A 23,751-nucleotide genomic window follows, 5' to 3' on the forward strand; every position below is an offset into this window, starting at 1 on the left:
GCCTAATTGTCGCCACATTGCTTGCGTTGGAAGGCTGTATGTAGCCGAAGCACCGCAGGCTATTAATAACCTGGACAAATGATATAAAAATGCATAGCCAACCGGTATACCAAATTCGACTCCTTCCACACCTGCAAACAGTTGCCGATTTGCCGCCACAATATTCTCAAACGGCATCCTACCTGAGTGATTGATGGTGGAAAGTTCACAAGTAAGTGCAGTGAAACTCCTCCCTTCGCTCGCAGAGAGTCGTGGTTGCTGCCTGTGCGAACGTAGTTCAGTAGGCTACAGGGGGCTGCAGTAAATACAGTGCCGCTCAAAGAGGCGGGGTTTGAACTCGCAGCTCTGAAAACATCACTAATCCAGTATTTCAGGTGCCGAAGTCGATCATTGCTCACTACATCTGCGCATCAACAACTGCAAGAAACATACGACTCTAAAAACCGGAATAGCCTACAGCAAGTGAATGGGACGGATGGTGTCAAAAACTGGAATTATACAGGAAGAAAGAGTCCGTAACAACGATAACAGCAAAGTTGTAACACGTGCTTTTAGTTATGTGGTTTAATTTATAACGAGCCCTCTGTGTATATATATACATTTTTTTTCTTCCGCAACGACTGTTGGGACAGTATCATAGGCGTCGTCAATTTCCTCCCGAAACTCTTAGCTGTTTCCATTTCAACAATCCAAACACATTTGGAAGCGCTGCATATCCCCCCCTTGGGATATATTGGTATTTCTTTAAAACGGTGAGTGTTGTGTTTTTTTGGTTTAGGTTGGGATGTTTGTTTGTTATTTTCTCTCTACAATTTCCAACATCAACGCGCATGAGGCGTACATGCACCTGAATTACAGGTACACTCAGTCGAAACGTATGAAATCGCTGATTAACTTCCGATTTGTTTGTCTATCATATATATGTGTCATTGGCCTATTCATGAACGAAACAAAAACGTCAAACTATTAGTGCGGTATTAGTAGTGCCTATATGACTGCATGAATTAAAAAGTAGCATTCATGTTATTTATATATAATCCAAAAAATTGTGGAAGGGCCTGGCTTGACATATTTCCTCATTGTTCTTGCGACATTGTATCAACACACGAACAAAGACTAGTCTGTCACACAGCCGGTTGACACTGACAGCAATTCATAAAAGTTTACTTATTGAAATGTTCCCAAACCCATTTCCCATAGGCTGTGCCATATTTTTTTGCCTGGTCTATCATGTTATATTAACAATCTCCTACTAGTAGGCCAAATTACGTGTGTAATTGCAACCTATTGAATTTGGCAGGTTACGTTGTCCATGCATCCGTGGCCTGGTTTTATTCTCACATACACCAGAAAGATGCAGTGAAATGTGTTGTTTTTACAGGGTCAGCCATAGTATTATCGCGCTCTGGAGCAAATTAGAGTTAAGTGCCTTGCTCAAGCGCACATCGACAGATTTCTTTTAAAAATGTTTTTTTTTTTATTCTTATTTTTTTTCTCCACCTTGTCAACTCGGGTCGGCTACTCGAACCAGAGACCTTTTGGTTACTGGCCCAACGCTCTTCTAGACTACCTGCAGCCCCAAAAATGTCCAATGCAGCAGTTTTTATCTCCAATATCCAATTATTTCGGGGTAACAATTACTATGATTGTTTTCAATTAAAATGGTCAAAAAGAAACAAAAATAGCTTTTTAGCAAAGAGCAATTTCTCAAGCAAGAATTTTGGGAGGACTGTCACTGCTCAATAGTCCCTCTGAGTGGGAGGGGAAACTGGAAAATTAGCAGTTATTGACAGAGCGGTTTGGAACTCTTTCTTATTGGTCTATTAACTCATTTGATTTCACCAGGCAGACAAACTCCATCCCACCAAAACAGGCAGACATTTGAGTCTGTGTTTTCAAACAGCTCTTACACTAAAAGGGCATTATCATCTTCAAAATGTCACAGTATTATTCCAACCTCGGTGTGGAAATATACTCTCATTGAACAGTTTTAGGTACACCACCCCGTTAATAAAACTGTATCGCTTCTACGGACCGTGAGTCACATGGCCGTGGCTTGCTATATAAAGCAGGCAGACGGGCATCGAGGCATTCAGTTACTGTTTGATTGAACGTTAGCATGGGCAAAACGAGTGACCTACTTTGAGCATGGTTTGATCGTTGGTGTCAGGCACGCCGGATCTAGGATCTCAAAAACAACTGCCTTCCTGGGCTTTTCAGGAACAACAGTTTCTAGGTTTTCCAGAGAATGGCGCGACAAACAAAAAACATCCAGTCAGTGGCTGTCCTGTGGGGGAAAACAGCTTGTTGATGAGAAAGGTCGAAGGAGAATGGCAAGAATTGTGCAAGCTAACAGGCGGGCCACAAACAGACAAATATTGCCGCAGAACAACAGTGGTTTCCAGAACAGCATATCGGAACGCACAACTTGTCGATCCTTGTCACGGATGGGCTATTGCAGCAGTTCCACTCCTATCAGCTAAAAACAAGAAGTGGAGCCCGTGGGTACGCCATCTCCAACACTGGACTATTGAGCAGTGGAAAAACATTGCCTAGTCCGACGAATCCCGGTTCCTGTTGCGTCATGCTGATGGCAGATTCAGGATTCGGAGTAAAAAGCATGAATCCATGGACCCATTCTGCCTGGTGTCAACAGTACAGGCTGGTGGCGGTGGTGTACCTCCTTCCAATCTGCAGCAATTGCGTAATGCCATTGCATCAGCATGGACCAACAACCCTGTGGGACGTTTCTGTCTTGTAGAATCCATTCCCCAAAGAATTCAGTCTGTTCTGGGGATAAAGGGGGTCCGACCCGGTACTAGATGGGTGTACCTAATAAACTGGCCGATGAGTGTATATGAAACACAGGAAAATCACTTTTTTGACTGCACCTAATTATCATGCAGAGCTACATTCTAGCCCTCCGTTCCATTACATTACACAAGTCATTTGACGAAGGCATCTTCTGTAGAGGGCTAGTTTTGTTAAGAACCGCAAAGCTCGGTCTGAACATTAACACTCATTGTTTGCGGTATCATTTTGGAAGCATAAGGACCTTATCTTTCATATCAGCGAGAAATAATTTTCTAAAGTGTAATTGATACACAGCCTTTATAGGGTTAGTGTTAGTTTTCCCACATAGCCATGTCTCCATGTTACAGCTATAGCCGTTGGAAGTAGGGGTGCTGCAGCACCCCGTGATGAATCACAAGTTTAAAATTTTTTAACTAATTATATAAAAATCCAGACAATGATTGCACTATGCCTTTATTACTCGTTTATGAGTGGAATAATGAACTTGTCAGCAGAGCAGGGAGAAATGTATTTCTAGAACCGTATATCACAATTGAGAATTGATTAATGTTTAGATGGATTATTTTATTTGGGTGTTTTGGCTGCCAGAGCCAGGCTAAAAAAAGGTCCTCCTTGGACTTTAAGGAGTAACGGTAGGCTCCTTAATACATCTCGGATTAAGCTAAATTTAGGCATTTCCATTCGTGAACTTATCTTTTCTATAATGAACAAAAATATAAACACATCTTAAGTGTTGGTATGTTTCATGAGCTGAAATAAAAGATCCCAGAACTGTTCTATATGCACAAAAAGCATATTTCTTTCAAATTTTGTACAGAAATGTGTTTACATCCCTGTTAGTGAGCATTTATCCTCTGACAATATAATCCATCCACCTGACAGGTGTGGCATATCAAGAAGCTGATTAAACATGCTTTTTAATCCTTATTTTACCAGGTAAGTTGACTGAGAACACATTCTCATTTACAGCAACAACCTGGGGAATAGTTACAGGGGAGAGGAGGGGGGATGAATGAGCCAATTGGAAGCTGGAGATGATTAGATGGCAATGATGGTTTTAGGGCCAGATTTGGAATTTAGCAAGGACAACGGGGTTAACACCCCTACTCTTACGATAAGTGCCATGGGATCTTTAGTGACCACAGAGTCGGGTCACCCGTTTAACGTCCCATCCGAAAGACGGCACCCTACACAGGGCAATGTTCCCAATCACTGCCCTGAGGCATTGGGATATGGCCCTCCAATACCACTTCCAGCAGCATCTGGTCACCCATCCAGGGACCAACAAGGACCAACCCTGCTTACCTTCAGAGGCAAGCCAGCAGTGGGATGCAGGGTGTTATGCTTCTGGCACAGGTGCACCTTGTGCTGGGGACCAAAGGACCTCCACATTTGGCTTCTTCACCTGCGGGACCATCTGAGACCAGCCACCCGGACAGCTGATGAAACTGAGGAGTATTTCTGTCTCTGATAAAGCACTTTAGTGGGGAAAAACATATTCTGATTGGCTAGGCCTGGCTCCCCAGTGGGTGGGGCCTATGCTCTCACAGGGCCACCCAAGTCTGCACTGATTTCGTTATACGAACTGTAACTCAGTAAAATTGTTGTAATTGTTGCGTTTCCTTTAATATTTTTGTTCAGTATATTTGTCATGATGACAACACTAGTTTCTAAACACTGCCAATAACAAATTTTTGTACATGATTCACTTTTACAGAACATTCAGCAAACATCTGAGTGATAAGCAGACAGTCAATTAGTATTTTTACCACAGTGCTTTTGAAATACTGTATTTTTGTATGACCAGTGAGTACAGTTTGTACTCAACTCCCCAGTGAGTTTCACTGATATGAGGCGAGTCTACGACACCTTATTTTTTCCCAAAAGCCTTGCTAGCAAAGTGAATACCTCATCCTGTCCTCAAACATCAGGCCCCTTTTTATATTCCTCACAATCAAAGGCACAGAGCTCATTAAAACCCTGAGTTGTGGGTAAGGTATTACAAACCAAATGAAAATGATCATCAGAAACCAATGGTTTATTGTAAACTATATGATATTGTAGGCTACTTTTATATACATTATGTGAGTTTCTTAGAATTATTTAGAGGTGACAGAGTGGTGTTCACTTAGAATAAAGCTCAATATGAACGTGTTACGAATATAGCCTACTTATTAATCTATTTTGGGACAACAATGAGCCTCTATTGTGACAGGGTTAGATTTTCCCATTTGACAAAGCTCCAAATTCAGTTGAATTGATATGAATGATAATTTATGTTTTGGAACAAACTTCTTTTCATCACAATTAATATTGGAAAAAAGACTTCATTCAGAAATTATTCTCCATTTTACACAAACTGTATGCACTCCTCAGTATAACAACTCAACATTCTGATTATCTTTTTGTGGCATTTGCTTTATTGTACACCGCTAGATAATGCTATGCTGTTTTTAGCCCATGGAGAATTTATCATGCCAAACTTTTTGTGGGATATTTTCATTAGAGCCAGTAAGGTAGCTTCGAGAAGATGATAGAATGCTGAGGAACCAGCTTGTTTCTGTAGCAGCATTTCCCATGTTACACAATGTGTTTACTCAAGAAAATGAATGGGATATTTGTTTGAGGTTCACTGATGTCTATGGACGTTTGTGGGTGGGATGTTTTTGTGCTTCACTGGGATAGTCAAATCAAGTGCCATTCGGAAAATAAAAAGTGCTATCTCAATGCAGTGCAATTCACGAGTCAGTTCTCATAATCAGCACTATTTATGAGGTTTGATTTTATGGTACCTGGCAGTATTGTAGTACGAGTCTGGTCTCGAGATCACATTGAATGTGGCCTTGTCTCTGTGTCGGATACATTTGTGCTCAGTCTTGACTCGGTCTTGGACAGTGAGGACTAGTAATTTCTTCCCTAGACCAGCTGAGTAAAATAACTCAGAATTATCAGCATCCATTCAGTCAGCGCATTAAACCGCTTCACCAGGGCAAATATATACACTCCTTTTTTTAAACATTATCTTAACAGCCTTTATATCTATTATAGACATGTTTGCGTAGTGGAGAACCTATAGGCCTTCAGTGTGTGACAGGTTCCTGATTCTGAAAGGACAGCAACCGTAATACCAGCGCACTCATGTAGGAGAGTGAAAATGTAAATAACCTCTAGGAATTAAAAGATAAAATGTAGGCGGGCCGTTTGGGAACTTTTTTGGCAAAATCAGAGTATGCCCCACTTCACCACTGCATAGGGCCGGTGGAAAGGCGGCAGTCGCACACAGCATGATGTTAACGGATAAGCAGTCCATAAACTTGGTCATAATAAGCCAGTAGGTCCCAATCATAAGAATATAGAAACATTAAGCATTTCCAAATCGATTCGGGATGCACTGTTTCAGTTTCAATGACTCAATATTCTGGACAAAAATTGACAAATGTAACTAAGGCTGGGAATGTCAATGCAATCAAACTAGCAACGGCAATGATCACAAGTCAGTCATAACGTGGCTAATAGGCTAGCATATCTATTTATGTAGTAAGCTAAAAACACAGAGCCTAACGTTTGCTAGCTAGGAGGATGTCATGCCATTGGAGGAGTGGGTGAGTGACTGACTTTTTCTTCTCATTGTTTTTCGGTGGCTATACACAGCTAGAGATGCAGGTATCGTTTGCTTAGCTAGCAAGAACTTGAACGACTGTTACTGTTGACTAACCCCATTCCGTACAAATCTGCGCAACCGCGGCATTCAAACGAGGCTGCAATGAAAACTAATTGGATTGTAGCGACTGTGTTGGCATCAAAATCTGGGGTGTGAACTACTTTTCTATTCAAGCGTTGATTGATATGGTAATGTCCCAATTAGTATTGGAGACAAGTTTTCAAAAACTGACCCCTCTGACGCTGTACGTTTAAATTGTGACATGTCATGATGTAGCGTACAGCACGCATAATGCAACTCATTTTGCGTCGGACAGCCTCTCCACCAGGTGTAGCGCTTCTCTCGCAGATTCAAAACAAGAAAGGGACAGGGTAAGGGGGGATATCTAGTCAATTGTACAACTGAATGCATTCATTTTTGCGTCATCACTGCAAGCCATCATGACTCTCAAAAGCCGCGACAACCGCTGTTTACTTCTGAAGATAACTTTAGCGTCGCCTTAAAAACACGGTTCAATTCGACACTAACCTTCAAATAGGTATGTAATGACACATTATATAAACTCTTTATAGTGTTTATTTACATTTTAGTGGTGATAGATTGGACTGATCGGGTGGAAAAAAGCTGTTTCCCCACACGGCTTTCCCTATCACGCAGTAGGTTTCACTTCCTCACCTGCCATTTTTAAAAAGACCAGACGGAGCTCATTGCCTTCTTCAATCATGCAGAGACGGGCAGCATGAAGGTCCCATCATTGGTTTAACTGGAAAGGCGAGAAATTGTGCTTTAGAATGGTATTCATATTACAGTTGACCTGGAAGTATTGTATTTTTTTTGGCCGCTAAAATAAGGTCAATTGTACGTTACAGCGTGATGTACAAAAGTGCGTTAGCTAACTATATACAGTTAGAATATCTTTTGTGTACGTAAATTCACTCTGGCTATCTACTCCAATTTCAGAGCACTCTCAAATCAAAGTTTATTTGTCACGTGCACTGAATAAAACAGGTGTAGACCTTACAGTGAAATGCTTACTTACAGGCTCTAACCAATAGTGCAAAAAAGGTATTAGATGAACAATGGGTAGGTAAAGAAATAAAACAACAGTAAAAAGACAGGCTATATACAGTAGCGAGGCTATAAAAGTAGCGAGGCTACATAGAGACACCGGTTAGTCAGGCTGATTTGAGGTAGTATGTAGATATGGTTAAAGTGACTATGCATATATAATGAACAGAGAGTAGCAGTAGCGTAAAAAAGGGGTTGGCGGGTGGTGGGTGGGACACAATGCAGATAGCCCGGTTAGCCAATGTGCGGGAGCACTGGTTATTCAGCCCAATTGAGGTAGTATGTACATGAATGTATAGTTAAAGTGACTATGCATATATGATAAACAGAGAGTAGCAGCAGCGTAAAAAGAGGGGTGGGGGGGGGACACACAATGGAAATAGTCCGGGTAGCAATTTGATTACCTGTTCAGGAGTCTTATGGCTTGGCTCGTGCCCTCTTCATGACTGTCTTGGTGTGTTTGAGTGTGCCAGAGTGCAGAATAACTGGTGACTTTACGAACGTGCAACACCTGCTGAATATGACCGGTGTTAGTAAATATAGGCCAAGAAATTTATAGTTAGTCAAGCATGCTCTAGAAAACTTGTAAAGAGCCTAACCTGTTCTGCTACGGCGAGTAATAAGGTCAGTGAGGTGCTCTCTCAGTTGTGTCTGGAAGTAGCTAGTTAGCAAGCTAGACAACTTTAGCCTGTTAACTTGGTTGGTGCTTGGTTGGGACAAGCATACATTGGCAGGCAAGCTGCAGAAAGACGAGGAGGCTACAATTCCCTATAGTTTCAGTGCAATTTTGACAGCCAACTAGCTGAAAAAGATTGAGAGGCTTTATCTAATATTCCTTTCTTAGATTTTAGAATTTTGCTCTGGCTAGCATTAGTTGTTGGTGTGCATAACTGAGGGAGAGAGAGACTACCTTTTTTATGGTTGTTTTATCAATAGACTGTAATGTTCCCAAATGTAAGAGGACTCCCGTAGTGTTTACATATTTGCAGAAATCCATTCGGGTGTATTTTGTGGCTTTTGGCAACTGCGTTTTAATGACCTAAAGTTGCGCTGTTGCAACTGCCTGTAAACACACAGTCCAGTTCAAAGTGAATGATGGATGGCCCATGTGGCAAATGGCTTGTTTATATAAAGGTCCACTGTAGCTCTGATTTGGCTATAGCACACTGGTCTGTGTAGACTCTGGTCCAGGACAAGACAGATGTTTATATGAACAGGGGTGTACAGTGGTTCCTCCTTTAAAAGTTGCAGCGTACTGCAGTGCAGTTTGCATGTTGCCGCAGAATTGTATGGCATGTTATTTAAGTGTGAACCACTGGTACCATTTAATGCTAGTTAGTGCTAGTTTGACCACCAGAGGGCATCTTTGAGAAGCATTTGATGGCCTTCAATAATGGCTGTACTAGAGAATGCGGGCACTCGGGAGACCGGGGTTCAATTCCCTGACTGGGAGGAAGGATTAGGCTGTCCTTGTAAATAAGTATTTGTTCTTAACTGATTCCATATGTCCATAGTTGTGATGTCTTTACTATTATTCTACAATGTAGAAAATAGTAAAAATAAAGAAACCCTGGAATGAGTAAGTGTGTCCAAACTTTTGACTGGTACTTGCTTAATTAATTAGATTAATATTACTGTGTTTCTATTCCAAGAAAAATGAAAAATCCTCTTGGTTTCCATTAGCATGGAACGGAAAATATGGCGCTGTACAACGTGACGGTCGGGAGTACAGTACTGGGCTATTTCGCTAAAGAATCCCTGTGTTGTGCGGGCAGGGCACATGGAGACCGGGGTTCAATTCCCCGACGGGGAGGAAGGAGTAGGCTGTCCTTGTCAATAAGAATTTGTTCTTAACTAACGTGCCTAGTTAAATAAAGGTTACACTAAGAGCATAACATTTCTGCATCCTAATTTTCTAATTCTAGTCTAACCAATACCCATACGGAGGTTAAGTGAAAATAAAAATCTCATTGATTTGTCAAGACCAGTCCCCATGCTTGTCTCAGAGCTGCGCGAAACGGTGCTAAAATGTTGAAGGCTTTTGTTTCAAATCCTATTGCTTTTAACTTTAATATGCTCTTTAAATAAATAATACCTACACCACTTTTAACAGCACATTACTCAACACTATTGAGACTCATGTCGCCTACAGTATATCGAAAAATATGACGTGACTCTCCGCCAATAATTATGTATCGAGGATATTTCTGCAATTCAGTGATATTTATTCCCATAGTAATTCGTTATGGATCCATAACTAAATAAACAACAGCATTTTGAAAGAGTATTTTAATCATTATTTTATTAATGATATCATAAAGATTCCATTATTAGTTTCATTGTTTTAGTTTGAACGTGCAGACTGGTACTAAGAACAGAACAGTGGGAACGTTTCCCTAGTCAGCGCCATTATTAGTGCAATGCCCCTTAAATATTTTGAAGATTTCTTTTTCCAAATAATGTAAAATGAGCGAGGAAAAAGTCCATTCTTGAACATGGGGTGAGACATTGTTACTAATTTGTATATGAAGCCAGTTTGTTATTTAGAATGATTTATTTCTGTTTTTAGAGGGAGAAAAAACAAAAACCTACAGTCATCTTATGGGTCTCCCAGTCGAGGCTGGCATGGGTATTGAACCAGCATGTGTATCAACACAGCTGTCTTAGATCGTTGAACCACTCAGGTGCTGCACAATGTGACCGGTCGGGAGTGTCCTACAGTACTACAGTAAGAGCAAAATAATAAAAACCTTAGTGTAACAACAGTTTTAGTAAGTAATACTGAAGTCGTGTACAATTATCAGTTTCTATTTCGTTTTATGTCGCCCATTCATTGTCAGTCAGAGACACAGTAGGACCCAAAAGCATAATCAGTGCTCTAACTCCCCCTTGTGCTGGTCTGGAGCAATGAAGTGGTGACGCAGGGTACCGTACTAAACCACAAATGACCTCTAAGTCCCATGGCATAAGCTTGCAACTTTTAAAGGAGGAACCACTGTATATGAACAGATTTTAATAAGATTATGTTGCTAAAATTATGTCAGTTCCACTTTAAATGCAACAATGTTTCAATACATACATTATTTTCAAGGAGATGTCTAACAACAGCAAGCGCGCTGCAATAGAGAACACATTTCCACTCACCAGAGGATGATCATTTGAAACTTAATTTCTTGTTGAAAGTTATTCTTGAAAAGGGAGAGGCTAACAAATTAGCAACAACATCCTCTTTGATAACACCTGCTGCAAACTAGCCGACAACAAAAGCTAGCTAGACCGTGGGAAAAATACTGCTTGGTATTGCGCAGTGACCTGTTGGCCTTCACGAAAGTAGAAGTTTCCATAGGATTTTGTAAAACAGTCCCACTCATTAAGTCAAAGTGTGATTGGTTGATTCCACGGTCACTCTGAAATTTTGCCCTAATACAGTTGAATGGCAGATGCCTTTTATCTAGCTTCTGATGTCCTAGCCAATGGCTGATTTTTAGCTAGCTAGATTTATCTCCCCAGAGACCAGCAGTGTTAACCCTTTCCAACAAAAACTGAAGAGATTCAATTATTATAATCATTATTTTATAAATCCTTTGCCTATTGTTCCCCACTGTGTTTGGGTTAGTAATACTTTGTAGAGTGGCAATATTTTCCCTCAGCATGCATTTATTTAACTATTCTGAATGTCTAAAGAATCCATATGTTGTTCTGAATTATGACCACAGACATACTGGACATTTTGAACTTATTATGGTGGTGACTTGACCAAATTACAATCATGGTCTTGATTCAGTCAACCCCCCCCCAGACTTGGTCTTGAACACAACACTGGTACCTGGCATTGATGATAACTTGTGCTCCATTTGTTGGCCTATGTAGCAACTGCATCGTCCTTTCATTAAAGCCACAGTCTGGAGGTGGTAGGCTACATCAGAGTGGACCACTAACTAAACTGTAGACAATGGAGAAAATGCATCCAGTCACATTTTCACTGTAGTGTTCAAAGAATTACATTCTCTGCAAGCAACATTCATTTTCAAAACATGTTTTGAAGCTATACATCATTTTCTTACAAATTACAGAAATCTTTCAGGCATTAAAGGGTTTTAAGCCAGAGTGCACTAAAACCCTCTCATACACGCCCCCCCGCTTGCAGAATTTCAATTAGCTGCTGGAACTGAATAAAGTCATTAATCCGTTTTAAAATAAAGGGAGGGTGGGGGGAGTTGTTGGCCATCGCTCTGCCATTTATTGGCAAGTCGTGGGAAGCAGCGAAACATTTAGGAAGTAGTCTGAACAGTCTAAGGGAGGACGTTATATTTCAATCAGAGCCTTTAAAAAAAAATACAGGATTCGTTTTTGGGAACATTTACTTTTGTTTTCTCCCTATTCCACTCTCGCTGTGACCGAAGGGAGCTGTTCGTTTAGTGGCTCAGCGAGGTGTGGGTGACCTATTCAGTTTCACAGGGTTCAAGCAGTGTCCACGTGCTGGAATGTTTCAGCAGGAAGTTCACACAGGAAACTTCTGCTTGCTTTGGAAAATCAAATAAAAATATTTGGGTTGCGTACACATATTTGAAGATGTTATCGCAGGTGCAGCAAAATGCTTGTGTTTCTAGCTCTAACAATGCAGCAATACCTTTATCTAGCTTCAAAACAATTGAAGAAATTAAGAAACAGCCGAACGAGTAATGTCAGAGTTAATTATATCAAAATAAATAAATGGTGTGTGTGGACAGTATATTAATAGAAAAGGTGTGTACAGCTGTAGTTTTATAAGATTAACCTTGACTGGAATACAGAATGTGCCTTCGGAAGGTATTCAGACCCCTTGACCTTTTCCAAATGTTACGTTACAGCCTTATTCTAAAATTGATTAAATAAATAACAATTCTCAGAAATCTACACACAATACCCCATAATGACGAGGCGAAAACAGGTTTTTACCAACTGTAAATAAGGTATTTCTGTTTTCTATTTTAAATACATGTATTCAGACCCTTTGCTATGAGACTCGAAATTGAACTCAGGTGAACCCTGTATCCATTGATCATCCTTGATGTTTCTACAACTTGATTGGAGTTCACCTGTGGTAAATTCAATTGATTGGACATGATTTGGAAAGGCACACACCTGTCTATAAAAGGTCCCACATTTGACAGTGCATGTCATAGCAAAAACCAAGGAATTGTCCATTGAGCTCCAAGACAGGATTGTGTTGAGGCACAGATCTGGGGAAGGGTACCAAAATATTTATGCAGCAGTGAAGTTCTCAAAGAACACAGTGCCCTCCATCATTCTTAAATGGAAGAAGTTTGGAACCACCAAGACTCTTTCTAGAGGTGGCCGCCCGCTAAACTGAATAATCGGGGGAGAATGGTCTCCTCAGTAAAAGGCACATGACAGCCCACTTGGAGTTTGCCAAAAGACACCTAAACTGTCCATGAGAAACAAGATTCTCTGATCTGATGCAGCCAAGACAGAACTCTTTAGCCTAAATGCCAAGCATCACGTCTGGAGGAAATCTGGCACCATCCTCATGGTGATGCATGGTGGTGGCAGCATCATGCTGTGGAGATGTTTTTCAGCGGCAGGGACTGGGAGACTAGTCAGAATTGAGGTAAAGATGAACGGAGCAAAGTACAGAGAGATCCTTGATGAAAACCTGCTCCAGAGCGCTCAGGACCTCAGACTAGGGTGAAGGTTCACCTTCCAACAGGACAACAACCCTAAACACACAGCCAAGACAATACAAGAGTGGCTTCGGGACAAGTCTCTGAATGTCCTTGAGTGGCCCAGCCAGAGCCTGGATTTGAACTCGATCGAACATCTCTGGAGGGACCTGAAAATATCTGTGCAACAACACTCCCCATCCAACCTGACAGAGCTTGAGATGATCTACAGAGAATAATGGGAGAAACTCCCCAAATACAGGTGTGCCAAGCTTGTAGCGTCATACCCAAGAAGTCTCGAGGCTTTAGTCGCTGACAAAGGTGCTTCAACAAAGTACTGAGTAAATGGTGTGAATACAATTATTATAAATTAGCAAACATTTCTAAACCTGTTTTTGCTTTGTCATAATGGGCGATTGTGTGTAGATTGAGGGGGGAAAAAAACTATTTAAAGAATTTTAGAAAAAGGCTTTAAATGTAACAAAATGTGCAAAAAGCTAAGGGGTCTGAATACTATCCGAAGAACACGGTTTACAGTGCCTATGACAATGTACATAGGGCAGCAGTCTCTAAGGTCCAGGGCAGGGTACTGGGCGGAGGCCTGCTAGTGGTGACTTTAACAGTCTGATGGCCTGGAGATTGAAGCATTTTTTTTTTGTCTCCCAACTTTGATGCACCTGTACATCTCCACCTTCTAGATGGTAACGGGGCGGACAGGCTGTGGCTCGGGTGACTGAGGTCCTTGATGATGATCTTGGCCTTCCTGTGACACCGGGTGCTGTAGATGTCCTTGGGGGCAGGCAGTATGCCCCCTGTGACATGTTGGGCTGACCGCACACCCCTGCGGTTGCGGACTGTGCAATTGCCGTAACAGGCAGTGATACAGCCCAACAGGATTATCTCAATGGTGCATTTGTAGAAGTCTGTGAGGGTCTTAGGGGCCAAGCCAAATTTCATCAGCCTCCAGAGGTTGTAGAGGTGCTGCTGCGCCTTCTTCACCACACTGTCTGTGTGAATGGACTGTTTCAGGTCGTCAGTGATGTGTATGCCGAGGAACTTGAAGCTATTCACCCTCTCCATTGCGGCCCGTTGATGTGCATGGGGGTGCGTGCTCTCTGCGGTCTCCTGAAGCTCTTTCATTTTGTTGATGTTGAGTGAGCGGTTATTTCCTGGCACCACTACCACCAGGGCTCCCACCTCCTAAATGTAGCCTGTCTTGCCGGTAATCGGGCCTACCACTTTTGCTCCAGTCTGCAGGGAATTCTCTTTTATTTAAAAAAAAAATAAAAAATCCTTTCTGTTATTTCAGGATTTCCATCAGTGGTCTCGTTTCATTTCCCCACAGCTGAGCCCAGTTTTCTCACAGTCAGCTTGCATTTTTACATGGGCAAAAAGGTTTGAGGATTTTATGTTTCATCAAGTCATACTGCCAAGGCCTCTGCAGCAACATCTAGAGATTGTGACATACACAAGTGATTTCGATTGAAACCAATTGAAGCAAAAATGTGTGTGGGAAGCAAAGTGAGGCAGGTTCTGACCGAGTGTGGGGGACGATATCAATAAACATTGGTTTTCTCTTCACTTTTGCAACTCACTGCTTTTGCCTAACAGCAGCTTTAAATTAAGTAGTCAGTGAAGTATTGACCGCACATTGGATATGATCAATACCAAGGTTTGGGTCAATTCCATTTCAGAAAGTACACCAAATTCCAAATTTCCCTCATTGAAAAACATGGATTTGTGTACTTCCTGAATTGACTGGAATTCAAATGGAATTGACCCCAACCCTGACCAACACAGAAGGCTGGCTTAACTGTCTGGTGTCAAGTTGCTGAGACAAGTCTGTTAGGCCTATATTTAGTGGGAATGCACTCTTTTTCAATTGATGAAGACAACACAAACAGTGATGACAGTGCAATGTCAGCCCCACATGGGAGAATTGTTGAAGTCCAGGGGCCTCATTTTCTCGCAAAGGTTGGTATTTATAAACGTTGACCTTGACGGGAATGTGTGCGTATCTCCACGGAAATCCCAAACCATGCGTGCACACAACTTCAAGAAGGTTGGTCAACTGTATTGCAAGCAAATAGGCTTATGATTGTTTGTGGAAATGGGAGATGTTTGCTGCACAGGAAATATAATAATGATAGGCTAATAAAAATGTTCAAACTTAGGCCTAATGATGAAACGGAGGCATTTTGAACAACAATTTGCATTTATTTTGCATAGACGTGTGGACTGTAGCATTTACTTTTAAATAGTTAGAAAGGACAATCAATCTTGCAGAATGCGCGGCCAGTGTTTGGCACCCGCTTGGCGGCATGCATTTTTAGTTTTGAAGAAGTCACTGCAACATTCTGCCCAGACCTCTTCAAAAATGTGATCAAATTTTCCATTGGGCTTTTACGAACTATCACGATCCAGTTTCAACATTTCCAAGTCATACAGAAAATGAGGGTGTTTTTGTTACCATAAAAGGTGAATAGACAGCCTGGTAGGGCTGTAGCGCTCAAATATAATATGGCTCTGATTTTATCGATGAGAATATGTGTATATGTTGACAGTTTGATTACTCCCAATTTGTGGCACACGCGAATCCTAGAATCTGCACGTACGCCAGAATCGCTAAGATTTAAAATGTACACATGGTTGATAAATGAGGCCCCAGTACATGAGGGTGGAAGGGACATGACATTTCCAGTTGGTCAAGGATGTTCCCTCTGTTGATTTAATGGATGGCTAACTGTATATCAATCTACTGAGTTCTTAACTTGCTGTAGGTTTGCAGAACATGGCTTTTGAAAGCAGTTAACCACAGTTTGATTGTTTCTGGCAAGAACATATAGGCCCCAATGGTACCAACCAATAATATTTTGTAGGTTTTCATTTTATTTTTTGTACCCCCTTTTTTTCTCCCCAATTGCGTGGTATCCAATTAGTAGTTAGTCTTGTCCCATCACTGAAACCCCCGTACGGACTCTGGAAATGCGAAGGTCGAGAGCTGTGTGTCCTCCGAAACACAACCCAGCCAAGCCACACTGCTTCTTGACACAACGCCCGCTTAACCTGGAAGCCAACCGCACCAATGTGTCGGAGGAAACACCGTACAACTGGCGACCGTGTCAGCGTGCATTGCACCCGGCCCGCCACAGGAGTCGCTAGTGCGCGACGGAACAAGAACATCCCTGCAGACCAAACCCTCCCTAACCCGGACGACGCTGTGCCAATTTTGCACACCCCATGGGTCTCCCGGTCGCAGCCGGCTGCGACAGTGCCTGGACTCAAACCAGGATCTCTAGTGGCACCTCTAGGACTGTAATGCAGTGCCTTAGACCACTGGCGCCACTCAGGAAGCCCATTTTGTAGCTTTAATATATCTATATCCATTCTAATTTAAGTTTTCTAGTATGCAGTTTTCCACATATTAAGTCAGGGAACTAATAAACAGTCCTTGTCAACCTTTCACCGCCGTTATCTGCTTTTTCCTTGCCACGGTACAAGTTGCCGTCAATTTGTTTACAAACAGAACACTCGAGTAGAACCTCGGCGAGCATAAGCAAGGAAGGCAAACTTCTGAACCTTCGACGTGTCAGCAAACGACAACGTAATCTGTTTCCTTGGTGGGTATTTGTTTTGTTTAGTGTTGATTTGGGACGTTAACGTTCCCTTTATTCTCCAAGTCTGTGTGAAAACAACTTACGCTTGTTCAGTTTATTACCAATGTGTAGGTTCTAGAGGAAAAGTGCCATCTTTAGACTATATTTCAGGAATGTGTTCTTGGCTGTTAGTTCATCAGATACCTCACTTGTGCCCTGTTATATCTTCATGCATGAGTAAGTAAAGTGACAATGGATGGACATGGTTTCTTTTGTTATTTCCTAAACATGCTCTGTCTGGTTCTCATCTATTTTGGGTCAGGCTGGGTGTCATGGCAAACAGTTTCCGGCGGTGTCTCAGGGGGATTTAGGATATTTCCATTTCACACATGCGTATAATGTGTGAAACAGGAAGATTTTTGGGAGGCGTCATAGCAAACAGTGGAAGAGTTTCTAAAAGTATAAAACATTTTTTTTATAGCAGCTGTCTTAGGTTATTTTAAGTGTGATTTCTGAACATGTTGAGTTGACCACAGTCAATCTGGAACAGATTGGTCTAATTAATTTGATAACACACAGGTCAAAGTGACGGGAAAAACAACTTTGAATATGTTTTTAAATTAGTCATGGAATATTATTAAGAATCTTAAGTTGCCGTATTTACATTTTTGGCATTCATCCAAGTTATGCTGCCATAGACAGCTCTTAGCTAAAACGTCAAGAAAGAAAAAAGTATATATACTTTACTTTTCATTAAGATTGACACCCATAGATTTAGCCTACTGCATACATTTAAAGTGCAATGAGCCATACCATTTCTTTCCTTTATCGTCTCATATGCCAGAATCTCAAGATGAGCAACATCTTCCCGAGAGAATATGATTTACATTTAAAGACCATTGTTAATACCTAATTTGATTTGAGGACAAAAAGCAGCAGCTAGCCTGAAAGCACTGGGCAATCTATCACCCCAGGGAACTAGTTTCACCACTGAATGTGTTCTCCTATTGGGAAAGCCATCCATCAGCGTTGAGTCGGAGTCGGCGAGTTGTGGGGAGGGACACGCTTTAGCCGTCACAAAGGTGTGTAATGCGCCAGCTAGGTGGGATGATGTATTGATCTGCATTGAGCAAAGGCACACTGCACCACTGTCTAACATCAAGGATTCAGTATAGAAGTATGGAAATGCCTCAGATTCATATTGGAGGCAACAAGAGTGGGAAGTCAGTTATTGAAGTTGTTACACAGGTATTATGGCAACTTGATGTAAAATGTAAAACAAACTGAGCTTTGCCTTTTGCGTTTCTGTAAAATTAAGTGCATGATGACACCTTTTCTGCCAGTGGCTGCTTCTTGAACAGTCACGGTTTGTTATTATTTATCTGACATATGTTAAAGGATGATACAGTCTGACGACAGATCGACTAATGAAAGACTCTTGTCATTGCCATATAAATACATCAGTTAAACCTCTGAGGCCATTTATCAACGCATCTCTAATAGATCAATTACATCACCAGATGACTTACATTTTCCACACTGTAGACCAGGTCACGTTTGCGGTGTTCATGTCTAACGGACAGCCTTGCCCTGTCAAAAATGCTGATGCAGAACAGACACTCTAGCTGATTGCTCAAAGGTGCTAGCCTTAGCATTTTTGCTATGACAAGATTATTTTTTTGTTTGCGCTTGGAATTCGGAAGACACTAAGCAAGACTCTCTATTTACAAAGGACGTCTCATAACTCCTTCATGTGCTTTGGTCGATTCCAAACATCCAGACCAGTGAAATGACTCGGGTAACCCCTCACTTGGCTATGAATCAACATAATACTTAGGATATTACTGTTGACCAAATAATGATTTTAGAGGAATATTGTGTAGCAGAATCACAGAAAATGACTGACCGTACACACAAATGCTTCAGTAAGAGGAAGTCGGTGTCTGTAATTTATCTTCCCAGCTCTAGTCAGGGATGCAAATGACAGTTGTTGTTGTTGAACAAGGATATGCAAAACGAATCCAATAGAGATGTGATGCATAGGCCCCTTGAAAGGCCTGCCATCTCAGTGGAATGTGCTTCTCATTGAGATCAGATGTTTTTTGGTGGATTTTGCTTGTCTGCACTTTCTGTTAGACCCAAGGATAAGTGATCAAGCCACACTGTGCTTTATAAACAAGTCTTGCCATCATTAACAAAGACTCATTTAAAGCTGCAATGTGTAACTTTTTGGGTGACCTGACCAAGTTATAGATTTGTCATTGAAAGCAAGTCTAAGAAGCAGTAGATCTGTTCTATGTGCGGTATTTCTATGCTTCCTGTTCTTAAGTTTTGTTTTTGCCTCTTACTTTCAGTTTTGTACACCAGCTTCAAACAGCTGAAAATATGTCACAGCAATTTAGATGGTACAATGATTTTTTTCCACACTATACGTTGCATGTTTTGTCACAAACTGAAATTCACAGGGTATTAATAAGGATCCACCCCTCTTTTTCAATTTTCACCTAAAATGACATACCCAAATCTAACTGTCTGTAGCTCAGGACCTGAAGCAAGGATATGCATATTCTTGATACCATTTGAAAGGAAACACTTTTTGAAGTTTGTGGAAATGTGAAATGAATGTAGTAGAAATAAACACATTAGATCTGGTAAAAGATAACCATGCATTATTTAGCATTTAAAAAAAAATGTTTGTACCATCATTGAAATGCAAGAGGCTCATAATGTATTATTCCAGCCGAAGCGCAATTTAGATTTTGGCCACTAGATGGCAGCAGTGTATGTGCAAAGTTTTAGACTGATCCAATGAACCATTGTATTTCTGTTCAAAATGTTGTATCAAGACTGCTCAAATGTATTAATAAACCAATTAGGCACATCTTCAAGTTCATAACTGTGCACTCTCCTCAAAAAATAGCATGGTATTCTTTCACTGTAATAGCTACTGTAAATTGGACAGTGCAATTCGATTAACAAGAATTTAAGCTTTCTGTCAATATCAGATATGTCCATGTCCTGGGACATTTTCTTGTTACTTACAACCTCATGCTAATTGCATTAGCCTACGTTAGCGCAACCGTCCCGCGGGGGACCCACCGATCCTGTAGGGGTTTTAAACATTGGAGATAGTCCTGTGTTCAGCGGTGCCTTCAAAACAATGCTGTCACATGCAGCCATCTCGGGTTTCTAAAGCCAACCTACTTATTTATCAAATCAAATTTTATTTGTCACATGCGCCGAATACAACAGGTCTAGACCTTGCCGTGAAATGCTTATTTACAAGCACTTAACCAACAAAGCAGTTAAGAAAAAAGAGTTAAGAAAATATCTACTAAATAAAGTAAATAAAAATACTAGTAACGAGGCTATATACAGGTGGTACCGGTACAGAGTCAATGTGTGGGGGTAAAGGTTAGTCGAGGTAATATGTACATGTAGGTATGGGTAAAGTGACTATGTATAGATAATAAATAGTGAGTAGCAGCAGTGTTAAAATAAATAAATAAATTACATAGTCCAGGTAGCCATTTGATTAATTGTTCAGCAGTGTTATTGCTTGGGGGTAGAAGCTGTTAAGGAGACTTTTGGAACTAGACGTGGCACTCCGGTACTGCTTGCCGTGCGGTAGTAGAGAAAACAGTCTATGACTTGGGCGACTGAAGTCTTTGACAATTTGTTGGGTCTTCCTCGAACACCGCCTAGTGTAGAGGTCCTGGATGGCAGGAAGCTTGGCCCCAGTGATGTACTGGGCCATACGCACTACCCTCTGTAGTGCCTCACGGTCTGATGCCGAGCAGTTTCCAAACCAGGCGGTAATGCAACCGGTCAGGATGCTCTCGATTGTGCAGCTGTAGAACTTTGAGGATCTGAGGACCCATGTAAAAACAAATCAGTCTCCTGAGGGGGAATAGGTGTTGTCGTGCCCTCTTCATGACTGTCTTGGTGTGTTTGGACCATGATAGTTCGTTGATGTGGACACCAAGGAACTTGAAGCACTCGACCCGCTCCACTACAGACCTGACGATGTGAATGGGGTCGTGTTCGGCCCTCCTTTTCCTGTAGTCCACGATCAGCTCCTTTTTCTTGCTCACGTTTAGGGAGAGGTTGTTGTTCTGGCACCACACTGCCAGGTCTCTGACCTCCTCCCTATAGACTGTCTCATTGTTGTTGGTGATCAGGCCTTAGTGATAGTGTTGGAGTCGTACTTGGCCATGCAGTCGTGGGTGAACAGGGAGTACAGGAGGGGACTAAGCACGCACACCTGCGGGGCCCCCATGTTGAGGATCAGCATGGCAGATGTGGGGGAGGCCCGTCAGGAAGTGAAGGATCCAGTTGCAGAGGGACGTGTTTAATCACCGGGTCCTTAGCTTGGTGATGAGCTTTGGGGGCAGTATGGCGTTGAATGCTAAGCTGTAGCCCATGAACAGCATTCTCACATAGATGTTCCTTTTGTCCAGGTGGGAAAGGGCAGCGTGGAGTGCAATTGAGATTGCGTCATCTGTGGCTCTGTTGGGGCAATATGCAAATTGGAGTGGGTCTAGTGTTTCCGGGATGATGGTGTTGTGAGCCATGACCAGCCTTTCAAAGCACTCCATGGCTACTGACGTGAGTGCTACGGAGCAGTAGTCATTTAGGCAGGTTACCTGGCGTTCTTGGGCAGAGGGACTATGGTGGTGGTCTTGAAACATGTAGGTATTACAGACTCGGTCAGGGAGAAGCTGAAAGTGTAAGTGAAGACACTTGCCAGTTGGTCCGTGCATGCTCTCAGCACACGTCCTGGTAATCCGTCTGGCCCCGAGGCCTTGTGATTGTTACCTTGTTCGTCACCATTGATAATCATTATTGCGTTATTGTTGCCAGATTCATCGAATTATCTTTTATGGCATTGTTGAGGCCATTGACTCCTCTCGAGGCTTTTGTTTGTGTAGTGGCAGTCATTACATTCCCATTAGTTTGAAAAAGATACCAATTAACATATCACATTGACTGTAGGTCACACAGGATAATACCCCCGTGGTCAGGGCAGGTGACAGCATTCTTAAAGGACATGACAATGCAGAGCATGAGCGGCAGACATTGTTTTGACCTGTACTGGCTGAATACCTGCACACCAGGGAGACAGGGATGGTGTTTCATTCCAACACATAGACTACCTAACCTGCTGGTATAGAGAAGCTATGACCGGAAGAATGATAGTGACCGCGCAGGTAAAACTGCAGAACATGTTGTCAATAGCCACTGTGCTTTTAAAATAAACTATAATATTAAAATCAGACATGAATGCTGGTGCTATTGACAAGGGTAGCATAGAGACCTTGGACTATTATGTTGTTGAGACATAAGATGGTCATGTCTAGTTGCTGTCTGTCGCGCCAGTGCCAATGTAGCCTGGGCATTTCTAAAGTAATGGCCCATTTTTCTTTCTGTCAAGGCCCCAACTCTGACCCATTTTCTTTTTCTTTGAAACCCTCATAATCGGTTAAATAATGATAATTCTGTGCATAAAACCCCTAAAGATGGACCAGCCCATCTGGCATTTGCCAGAACTGCCCTATGGCCAGTCCGTTTCTGACTGCATGCCTTAACACATAGTATCTACCAGTCACAGTAGATTACTAATGCTGTGGATCTATTTGTTGATTGTTAAGCTATGAATGGCACTTCACTCTTCTACATGGGTGCTTGTGAGCTGTGGAATACAGTATTTGCATCATCATGTACTCAGAGGTGCCTAACTTAAAACAGAAGTATGAATTGTATGACATTGGAAACTGCTGCTCAGTGTCATTTTATAGCTTCTAGATCATTTCCTGTGATTATCCCACTTGTCTGATAACTTCCCCTAACCACATTTTTAGCTATATGGGTAACACTAATGTGAATAGAATACACATTTGTATAGAATCCTTTGTTCCTCAGCTAACATTTACAAGTTTCAAACAGGCAGATAAGAACAACAAAACACCACATGGTTTAGGAAGCTTGTTGGTTGACTGTGGTCTGCTGGTTCCCCAGTGGGATGTGTCACCCTAATAACCTTGGTACTGAATTGCCCGGCTCCTTTAGCACAAATACAGTATATGTACATGCATTGTACTTAAACAACCCTTAACCAGCATGTCCAAAGCGAGCAGATGACACATTGCAGATGACACCGGCAGCATTCTGGGAAACAGCTCTGTTGTCTCTGTCGTGGCTGCCTTACGGGTCGGTTATTGCATTTCAAGTTGTGTGCCGGTAGGCCCTTGAGCATGTGGGCTGCACTGCTTCCAGGATCAACTGAATCTCAAATGGTTTACGACATGTGTCCCGGTTATGTTTTGAGAGGCTATGGTGAGCAGCAGGTCAGGCTGGGCAGGATAATGCCTTGTCTGCCATGTTAGCCTAATGCTAAGTCCGCTCCAAGGCGAACACACACGTTGGCATGGCTATGAGAGGCACTATGTGGCCTAATGTTGAAGACTGGCCATTGACCAGGCGTTGAACCTGAAGGAAGGCGTGCTGCAAGTAGCTTATTTGCACTACATTGTTTACTGGGCAGATGATATTACCGTATAACTTGGCATCGCTCCCATTATTGTTTAACCTTCAACTCGGTAGCTGGGGCACGACTATTCAAAGTGACAAGATGACGAAAGGTTTAAGCTTTCCACCACGTAATATGATATCTTAGTTTGGTGGACTTTGGAATTTGTGACCTGATTTCTCAAGCCCTAAACAATGTTCTCTTTGGTAATGTGTTAAGAATGGGGGGGGATATGTTCTAATTGTCATTTAATAAGGGTGGTCCAAAAAGTTCATGTATAAGCTTTGTTGACATATGTTTATAAGAGGGTGGGGTCAACTACTGCCCTGGAAATAGGTGAAACCTGATGTTAACTATTGCCAGAAATATAATTTACTGACTAGAAGGATCCAAACACCCCTTTTTCAATAAAGGTCATAC

The 23,751-nt window shown here is 41.9% G+C and overlaps 1 protein-coding gene across 2 annotated transcripts in view; it reads left to right on the plus strand.

Annotated features, from left to right (window-relative positions):
- Positions 1–278: 278 nt before the first annotated feature.
- Positions 279–23,751, plus strand: part of LOC106608611 (inactive ubiquitin carboxyl-terminal hydrolase 53) — a 59,456-nt gene continuing 35,983 nt past the window's right edge. Inside the window, exon 1 of one of the 2 annotated variants that reach the window (XM_014206643.2) lies at positions 279–752. The gene's annotated coding sequence lies outside the window, so the exon portion shown is untranslated. The remainder of the gene's footprint in view (positions 753–23,751) is intronic. The other variant, XM_014206644.2, reaches the window with a different exon arrangement.

Source organism: Salmo salar, chromosome ssa07 (assembly GCF_905237065.1).
Source record: "Salmo salar chromosome ssa07, Ssal_v3.1, whole genome shotgun sequence".
Classification (NCBI taxonomy): Eukaryota; Metazoa; Chordata; class Actinopteri; order Salmoniformes; family Salmonidae; genus Salmo; species Salmo salar.